This window comes from Pleurodeles waltl, chromosome 4_2 (assembly GCF_031143425.1).
Source record: "Pleurodeles waltl isolate 20211129_DDA chromosome 4_2, aPleWal1.hap1.20221129, whole genome shotgun sequence".
NCBI lineage: Eukaryota > Metazoa > Chordata > Amphibia > Caudata > Salamandridae > Pleurodeles > Pleurodeles waltl.
The window spans coordinates 291,544,507-291,553,780 of record NC_090443.1 but is presented as its reverse complement, the minus strand read 5'-3'; positions in this window follow the sequence as shown (position 1 = coordinate 291,553,780).

Sequence of the window (9,274 nt, the reverse complement as noted above, 5' to 3'; positions counted from 1 at the left end):
TAAAGTTAGGGTTAGTTGTTTGTATTTTTATGAGGTTTGAATTTTGTTTTTCTGAAATGGCAATTGTAGCAAGGATGATGTCCCTTTAAGCCCAGAAATGACTTTCCCAGATCCTGGATCTCGCTAATAAAGATGGGTATGTTCTCGGCGTTCATGTGAAAGTGTGAAAGTGGTAGGTTGCGCTTGCAGAGGCTTAAGCAAATCGCAGGTGAATAGTGATGTATGCGAGGTAAAGTAGGGAGTTTGCGTACTCCAGTTGAGGTTAGTAGGAGTGTGTGTACTCCGCAGTATGTGAGTAGGGAGGTCATCAAACTTCATATGTGTGTGGTGCTTTGTGCTCAAAAATTGTCCACGTGGTTGTTGGTGATGTATGGACCCTGCGTGGTCTAAGACTCCGGAGTATATTAGCAAGTGTAGGAGACACTATGTTATATGTTGTAATCTGTCTGGTTTAGTAGGTTGATCGGGTGTGGTCAACAAGTCGGTGTGTGAGCAAAAAGAGTAAGAGAATTTTCGACTGAGATTTGGCGAGTCCTACGTGCACCAGGACAGACCCATTGATCAGTTGAGAGTGAAATTCACGGGCCGAATTTTGCTTGCGGATGTGGGAGACTGAGAAAGAGGAATAGCTATATGAGCGAAAGGTCCATTAGGGAAAATCTGTAAGATCTCTGAAGCGATTGTGTACCTTCCTGTAGTAAAACAGCTGATTTGTTTTGGTTATTGTTTTTTGGTTAACTGCTTGCAATATTTTGCATTAGTTTCGTGTGAGTTGAAGTCTAGGAGGACAAGCCGCACGACTTTGTCAGCCGCAATGTGTGAGTGTGATGTCAGTGTGTGCTGCGCTGGGATAGGTTGGTTACTAAGAAGAGTCGTGAGCGGATTGGCAGCCGTCCGTAAGAAACAATTGGTTGAGGAAGCAGGTGAAAGGAATCTTGGGAGTAAAAGTCATTTCATTGTTGAATCAAAATAAATACAATAGATAAAATTACGTTTTTCAAAGCATTTAGAAGTGCCATGAAGGGTGATTCTCACATTAAAGCGTCAGTGGGGGAGCCAACCCCACCGGAAAATTCTCCGGCATATATTGTAATGGAGGAGGGAGGTGTTGCACCGTGTCTTTGATTGAAACAGTGGTGCAAGATGACAAAGAAGTTGGGAGCTTTTGCATTTTTCAGAGCATGGGACGTTTAATTTGAGAATTTTGGACGAATTGCAAATTACATTATATGAGACAAAACCATTACCAAGACCAGCACACTTTGAGGCTTTAGCGGTTTGGGAGCTAGTGGCCAGACAGCAACAAGTGTTGAAATTTCAGAGGAGAATAAGGAAGGTGGAAAAGTCCTTGGCAGAAGCCAGGTGGGAATGGGAGTCGAAAAGCTGGAGAACAAAGACTCAACAGGGAATTAAATTATTTCCTGCAACTGCCAAAGGAGATGAGTCAGAAAAAGAAGATACTGCTAAGGGTGTTGAGAGTACAGGGACAAAGAAAAAGAAAATGTTGAGGATCTTATTACACAGTTGTTGAGGGATCAACCTCCGCCCTATACAACCCATGCAGGGGGTCCAAGTACTAGTTCTGCTCCACCTGCTCCAGCACAAGCATTGGGGGCAGTGGGACCAGTGCAGACAGATAATGGACAGGTACAAGGGGTAGCACAGAGTACTCCTAATGCAGGGACAACTTCTGTGGTCCAAGCTCAGATACATCCACCATCGATACAGAAAATGTATCCAGATGTACCAGTTCTTGAGACGATCTCGAACTTAGTGGTGCCATCGAAGCAAGTGCTCCCGAGGTCAACGCTAGTTCAGACTGAGCCGACTCCAATGTTATTGCCTCCGGCACAGCCACAGGGTTTGCCGAAGTTTTTACAGATAACAGGAACACAGTCAGATGTCACACCAGTGATGAATCAAGCTATGGGGGTAACTTTTCCACAAGGTACGAGTGTCTGGGCAGCCCCAGATGCGATATCGCTACCAATTACTGTTGGTCCAGCGGTACCTCTATTTGCACAAAAGAAAGCGAGTGCAGGAGATCAGAGTGAAATGTCACAGAGCCTCGTGAGGAGGGGAGTGAGTGATTCTGTGCAGATGATGTCATCTTTGGGTCAGACCTTTAATGGATCTAGACCGTTAATGGATCTTAGTCCACTTGTAGCACTTACAGATGCAGTAAATGTCCCAAGTGCGATTCTAAATTTGATACTTTTGACGCAGCAAACTCCAGGTGCAGCAATGCCACAGGTACCAGTACCAAATGCAAGTAACATCTTGTTACAGGGATTGACAGCTCAGCAATTGACTGAATGGTTGGACAGTTTAAATACACCTCCAATTACATCCAAGGGTGAAGAGCGGATAAATCGTGTAAGGTTAACTACAGAAGTAACAGAGCTAGTTGAGGGGACGATGGGAGTGAACAGGTTAGAATCCTACACAGAAGAAGAGCTGAGGTACTTGTGCCCAAGAATTACAAGGGAAATGAGTAAGATACATCAGAAATTGTCTGAGCTGGCAGAAAAACATGATATTGAGAATGAGAAAACAAAACATTTGAAACAAAGTTACAGGTTAGATTTTGAAGCAAAGGACTTTGAGCACATGAGGTCAGCAGGAATGAAGGCTCATCTAAAAGAATTGTTGCAGAGTGCTCAGAACTGGGGAGCATTGGAGAAGTGGGAAGGTAGATGGGCAAGAAGAAGGATAAGCGGAAACGAGATTCACAAGAAGGGTCTGAAGGTGTTCAGAAAGAAAAGGATCCCGTAAAAATGCATCCAATGAGAGAAATTCCAGGAGGGCAGTTTGTTCATGTCCCATGGCATAGGAGTGATATATTGTCATTCACAAATGATTACCCGAAACTGAGAGAGAAACCAGTTGAGTGGTATCAGCAGACAGACAGGTTCGTGAAACTCTCTAAATGTCTGTGGGAAGACTTAAATACATTGTTGGAGATAGTGGTTCCGGCTGATTTGTGGGTCGAATGTAAAAGAGCAGTGGATTGGCCGACAAGTGAGCCAGAAAGGGATAGAGTTACAGGTGCACCCTCACCTGAGGTGATGAAAAATTATTATAAGGTGACTGAGTTCCTGAAGACAAGAATTTCTCCTAAAAATATTGATTGGCAAAGAATTTACAGAACAGTGCAAAAGGCTAAGGAGTCGATACATACCTACTATGAGAGATTGCTGAAAGCATTTAAAGAGTACAGTGGTAAGGAAGCAATTGAGCCAAAAGACATGCTGCAATATGTGTTCCGATTCGTCGAAGCGTTGAGACCAGAAGTAGGACAGATGATTAAAAGTCATTGATTTGTTGGCAAGCAGAGCCGATTGATGAGGTGTTGCAGTATGCAAACTACTGTAGTATTGAAATTGAAGCAGAAAAATCTGAAGGAAAGAGCAATGGTAATGCAAATAAAGGCAGCTCAGACAGGAGTGCAAGGAGCTTGAGTACAATCGATGCCGACGCAGCAGAGAACTATTATGTTCCAGCCTCAGATGAGAGGTAGAGGTCGTGGAATTGACATGACACGTGGTCTAAATTTGGGTACTGTAGTAATCCAGAATGACATGCAGGAAATGAAAAAGATGTTTCTGTGTCATTTTGCAGAAATGTGGGACACTGGATGTAGAAGTGTCCGTTGATGGCGCAGGATGGTGTTGTTCAGCAAGGTGGTGATGTCAGTACATTTCAAACTGTGAAAGTCCCAAAGATGAGAGGCTTTATTCCTAATGTTCAGAACCGAGTGCAGAATATCCCACCCATGCAGCAGATGCAAGTGCCGCGTGCACAACCAATACAGCAGCAGGCTCCCATGGTACCTAGACAGCAAATTCAGATACCTCAAGCCCAGATGGAACAGCAACAGATGATGCTTACTCAGCAGGTCACAGGTCAGAGACAAGACAGAAGTCATGACACAGTACACCAATTCCAATTTCATAGTGAGGATGAAATAAACGATGAATGGATGAGTGACAGTTCGGATGAAGGACCGTGTCTGCTTGCAGCATCCATAGAAGTAGATCAGAGAGGACCTTTAGTGAAAGGGAAGGTGATGGGTTACAAGATCTACAGCAAGAAGTGCAGAAGTTCCAAATTTACCTTTTTCAGGCCGAACAGTTCAGGTTGTGGGAGTGGAGAATGGACAGTTAACAAATCCAATCACAGATCCAGTGCAGGTTGAGATTGGTAACTTCCAGGGTCTGCACGGGTTTGTAGTCTGCGACTCAAGTCCAGTATCCCTACTGGGAAGGGACTTACTGTGCAAGACAAAATGCTCCATTAGTTGTTCAAACAGTGGGATAGAGGTACAAACTAATAGTGATGATGAAGAAGAAAAGGTGTCTGAGACGATGATCAACAATGCTAATGAGGAATACCCATTGATTGAGTTTTTCCCCATGTTTACTGTGAAAGAATTGCATGCGGATTTACAGGGAACAGTAGAAGAAAATGTGTGGGACCTGATACGTAAAGAAGTAGGGTTGGTTAAGGGAGTGGAACCAATTAAGATCACTTTGAAACCAAACATAGTATTCCCGCAACTTCCACAGTATAACATGGCACAGGATGTCCTAATGAAGGTGCCGCAAATAATTGGAGGTTTTCTGAAACAACGGGTTTTGAAAGAAGTGTTGAGTAGTCCATGTAATTCACCGATAATGGTCTTAAAAAAGCCGTGTGAGAAAGTGCGCATTGTGCAGGACTTGCGAAAAGTGAACGACATGGTGGTCAAGTGTTGTCCTGTGGTGCCAAATCCAGCAGTGATACTGTTTCAGATTCCTTACGATGCAGAGTGGGTCACAGTGGTTGACTTGTCAAAAACATTCTTTTCTGTGCCTCTTCATGAGGATAGTCAGTTTCTTCTTAGTTTAAAATTCCTAGACAGAGTCTACAGCTGGTGCAGGCTTCCACAAGGGTATACTGATCACCATCACTGTTTAATCAGATCCTGAAAAAGAATCTGGAGTCGTTGGAATTACCATACCAATTGACTCTAGTGCAATACATTGATGATTTTCTCATCACAACAAGGACAAGGGACGAGTGCAAGTACGACTTGATTGCCCTGTTGAATCATTTGGGAAAATTCGGACACAAGGTGTCACCTAAAAAACTGCAGTATTATCAGAAATCAGTGAAATACCTGGGACACCAGATTGAGAAGGAGTCAAGGAGAATCTCCAGGGAAAGAATTACCATGATTTTGCAGAGAAGTCCCCCGACTTCACAAAGAGATGTCAGAATGTTCCTGGGAATGGTAGGGTATTGTCGACAATGGATTCCAAATTTTGCTGAGATTGCCAAACCATTACAGCAGCTGACTCATAAGGAAGTTACAGATACCATTACCATAGATGAGATTCAGATAAAAGCGTTCACTGAACTGAGAGAGTTTGCGCAGAGCTCCAGCATTGGGAATGCCTGATTACACAAAACCATTCATATTGTTTTGCCATGAACTTTGTTCTTTGTCTGTTTTGACACAGGTCCATGGAGATGCTTATCGCCCAGTAGCCTATTTTTCAACTACCTTTGACCCAGTCGCAGCAGCTTTACCAGGTTGTCTGTGCGCAGTGGCCGCGTTTGGTCAAAGTTTTTCTCAATGTGAGGGAGTAGTCATGGGATACCCTTTTACGGTAATGGTACCACACTCCGTTGAGATCTTACTGACAAGGATAAAAACGCAGTACTTGACTGGTGCAAGACTGATGAGGTATGTGACGAGCATATTGGGTGCTCTAAATGTGACATTGAAAAGATGTAGTGTTGAATACAGCAACGTTGCTTCCAAGTGATACTGTCGAAATTGAAAAGGAGGAAGACATCGAACATGATTGTAATGAGGTAACTGAACTGTGTACAAAACCAAGGCCTGATATTTGAGACACACGATTGGAGGAAAATTACCAAATTGTCTTTTTTGATGGTTCATGTCTCTGAGATGGGACAGTGACATTGAGAGCAGGATATGCAGTATGTACAATTACAGGCACATTAGAAGGTTCCTGGCTTCGAGCTTGTGTATTCTTCACAAGTGGCAGAACTGGTAGCTCTTACTAGAGCATGCCATGTTTCTGCGAGACTAAGAGTCACAATCTAAACAGACAGCCAATATGGATTTGGAATTGTTCACGATTTTGGTCAATTGTGGTCGCATTAGGTTTCCCGACCTCTACTGGTACGCCAGTGAGAAATGGCAACAAGATAAAAGAATTGTTGTACGCAATACAGTTACCTGAAGAGATTGCAGTGGTAAAATGCAGTGCATATCAAAAGGCACTCGATTACATTTCATTGGGAAAAGGATATGCAGATCAAGTCGCAAGGTTTTGTGCATTGAACTGCATATTGTTTAAAAATAGGTGAGAACTGACACCTGAAGAAGATAGTACTTGCACAAGTTTTGCATTAAAAGTGATTGATACATTGAAAGAATTGAAAACATTACATGACAATGCAGACAAAGAAGAAAAACGACTTTGGGTTAATGTTACTGTAAAATGAATCCAAAGACCTGATGAAATTTTGATTTCTGAGGAGGGTCAGATGGTCTTGCCTAATAGTTTATTGTCTCAGATGGCCCGTTTTTAACATGGGCAGGCACATATTGGAAGGTATGCCATGGTTAGATTGTTCAAGATTGATTGTTTCAATCCTAAATTCAGGCAAGCAGCAGAGGCAGTATGTCATCGATGTATAGTTTGTCAGCAACTGAACGTGGGAAAAGGGACAGTGGTGAATTTGAGCCACATTGGAAGAGCAGGAGGGCCATTCAGCAGAATGCAATTGGATTTCATTGAAATGCCTGCGTGTGGAGGTTTGAAGTATGTGTTGGTGATTGTGTGTTTCTTTAGTCATTGGATTGAAGCATACCCCACAAGAAGAAATGATAGTCTCACAGTAGCAAAGCTGTTGCTTAGAAAGTTAATACCACGTTTCAGATTTCCGATCTCTTTAGAATCAGATAGGGGAACTCACTTCAATAACGAAGTGGTTAAACTCTTGTGTGCAGCAGTAAACATCGAGCAGAAGTTGCATTGTAGCTATCGCCCTGAAGCATAAGGACTAGCAGAACAAATCAATGGTACCTTGAAATCAAGAATTGCCAAGATGTGTGCTGCTGCAAATCTGAAATGGCCAGACGCATTACCTTTGGTGTTGGTGTCAATGAGAAACACACCTGACATGAAGACAGGGCTGTCGCCCCATTAAATTCTCATGGGCGGAGCAATGAGATTGCTAGCAGTTACAGCCAATGCACTTGTCAATATTACAGACGATATAGTGTTGGACTACTGCAAGGATCTGGCTGATGTGGTTCGCTCTTTCTCTCAGCAGGTGCAGGCCACCACCCTTCCACCCATCCATGACCCAGGCCACAATCTGATAGCCGGAGATTGGGTCGTCATCAAAAAGCATGTCCGCAAGACCTGTTTGGAACTGCGTTGGAAGGGTCCCTACCAGGTGGTGCTAACGACTACGATAGCTGTAAAGTGTACAGCACTCCCGAATTGGATACACACAAGCCATACAAAGAGAGTGGTGTGTCCACAGGAGCATGAAGAAGTGTTGTTGAGAGGACCAACAACAGCAAAACAGGTAGCTACACTTGAACCAGAACAAGAGCCAACTGAACCTGAAGTTGAACCCGAGCTTGTGGAAGATGGGTCTATCAACCCTGTAAGAGAGAAAAGTGAAGAATTACAGGAGGGTGTGCAAGAACCTATCTCAACAGACACAGCAGGACAGCCTAGCGCAGCAGCCGTTCTCCCAGAAGTAGACGGTGCTGAAAAGCAGACAGAGCAAGAGCTAGACCAAGAGGGTGAAAGAGTTAAGACGGATCAAAGTCAAGGCGATTCGACTCCTCTTGAGCCCATTGCAGGTCCATCAAGAGAAAACACCATAGAGAAAGAAAAGGAAAAGAGTCCAATCTTGAGAAGAATACTGACAGAAGGAATGAGAAAAGGAGATAATTGGCCTGAATCACAGATTGGGAAGAAGAAGGAATTGGTCACACAAATTAAACAATAGAAGAAGAAGTGGATACTACCAGAAAGGAAGAACTGAGTGAAGGAGAATTAGGTGGTGAACTAAGGTTGAAAAGAAAAAGAATAGCAAGTCGAAGATACGCAGGTCCTGAGTGGGTATATGCAGCTACCAACGAATGGCAACATGAGTTTATGTCCTTTTGTTTTGATAGAGAAGTTCCAAGTCAGTACTTCGAAATAACTTGAAGGTGATCGGAGAACTGAATTGTTGAGCTGATCTGAAAAAAATGAAAAAAAACTTAAGAAAGGGACTGTTGAAATAAAACCGAAAGATTGATAACCTGATATGACAATTGAAAACCCAGATGTAACAAGCTGCTAATCAATTTTAACAAAAGAAAAAGGGGTTCCTGGTTGTGAAACTGAACTGTGAGAAAGCATTTTTCCTTCATTTTTGATTTTGTGCTATATTTATCTAAGGGTTACTTTGTTGTGTAGCCATTTTAGTTATAGCTCCATGCACGTTATTTTAACACAATAGGCCGCTGTGCACTTTAACCTAGATATGTTTTATTCAGCTTTGCATTATTATTATTACAGTAACCATTTTTACGGTCTTGTTTTATATTCATCTATCTAACTGTTTGACTAGGCCAGCACTCTGTTCTCAAACAAGACATTCTTGACCACTCTGTGCTTCATTCAAGGCTACAGTTCAGTACATTGCCGGTGAACGTGGTAGAAGTTTAGTCTCCAACATTCGTAGAAAATATACAGCCTTACGTAGGGACATTTTCTCAGAACATCAGCTGTGTTATTATATAAACGCCTCCTTGTCCCTTACATGTTAAAGGGAGATTCCAGCCAGGGAACCACGACTATATGCTGATTGCTGAATGCTTCGCTACAGATGCTAACGCAGACCACAGGCCTTTGCTCAGGTATGGGGATTGATGTCTTCCCAGGGGAACCTGAAAGGCAGAACTAGAGCTTAACATGCTGTGCTCAAATTATAACTTAGATAGGAAATAGGCCATCGATCATAGTGACAATAAGAGCTTCACTCTTCTCGTCACAATTTTAATACTGGCATGTTGTGTCATCCTGGTTATTGCAGCTCACGCTTTGCTATCTAAGATGCAGTTGTTTTAGTAAACTTATTACTGAAACATATACTGCCTCTGTTTGTCGTTTATATATGAGACTGAATTGTAAATGAGAGAACCGGATGCGACCTGTGTGACCACAAGTTCCCTGAGAAGCCTAGT